The sequence below is a fragment of the Phytophthora parasitica genome (assembly GCF_000247585.1).
Source record: "Phytophthora parasitica INRA-310 unplaced genomic scaffold supercont2.102, whole genome shotgun sequence".
NCBI classification, from domain to species: Eukaryota; Oomycota; class Peronosporomycetes; order Peronosporales; family Peronosporaceae; genus Phytophthora; species Phytophthora nicotianae.
The window spans coordinates 87,790-88,757 of record NW_008649088.1 but is presented as its reverse complement, the minus strand read 5'-3'; positions in this window follow the sequence as shown (position 1 = coordinate 88,757).

Sequence of the window (968 nt, the reverse complement as noted above, 5' to 3'; positions counted from 1 at the left end):
GCCTTAATGTTCGTACTGCAGCTGGCGTCGTTCTGTGTTTCTCTTGGCCCATCAGGACTACACTCGCCCGTTTGGCGCCACCCAAGACACGTGAACTTAGGGATCCCCATTCTAGAGGGTCCTTCACTGTCCAAGAAGGACTTGAACATTGTCTCGAATGAGGCTCCTGCTCTTGTCGACGTTGTGTTCGTGTTGTTAACCTGTATGGAGTCGACGATGGTGGAGTCGTTGCCTTCTTGTTGCTGTTCCACGACAATGTCGCTGCGAATCAATTGCAACTCGCCACTTGTAGCCTCTCCCAAGTTCTGAGTGTCACTCCACACTGCCAGCAATAGCAACGCATAGAGGAAAATGCTGATGACGAGCACTCGGGCCAGCCACCGTCGGGCAATGGGTGAACTCTGCTGCATTGCGAGAAATGGAATGAAGTCGCCACACGCGACTCGCCGGAGGGTGCCATGGTGTCACACGCGCATGATACCATCGGCACTGTTTCAGAAACAGTATCAAAAAATGAGAGTCCTGTTTAAACTGATATATTTGTGATGATGCTGTTGATATAAATCGATATTAAATTTTCTTAAACAGTCTTTAATTATCGATAATTTAACTAGATTTGAGGTTTAATAATATCATGTGATGCAGGTTTCTGAATATCCATCCATTTGCTACCCCGTCTCAATCACAAAATATGATCCTATCCCGCAACTTGAACTCATATCACTGCAAAAATGGCCACCATTGCTCGGAGTAAATGGCTGCCACGCGTAGTCATATTGATTCTAGCCGACACTACTATCAGAGGTAGTCTACAGAATCTAAAGACTATTTATGAACACCGTACAGGTTAACGTTATGATGTTCAACGTAAGAATATGAGTAACCTGGTAAAATATATACGGATACTGGATGGATTTGTCTAGCGTGGTGAGACTGAATGCGCCATCCACTGGACAGACGAATAACTG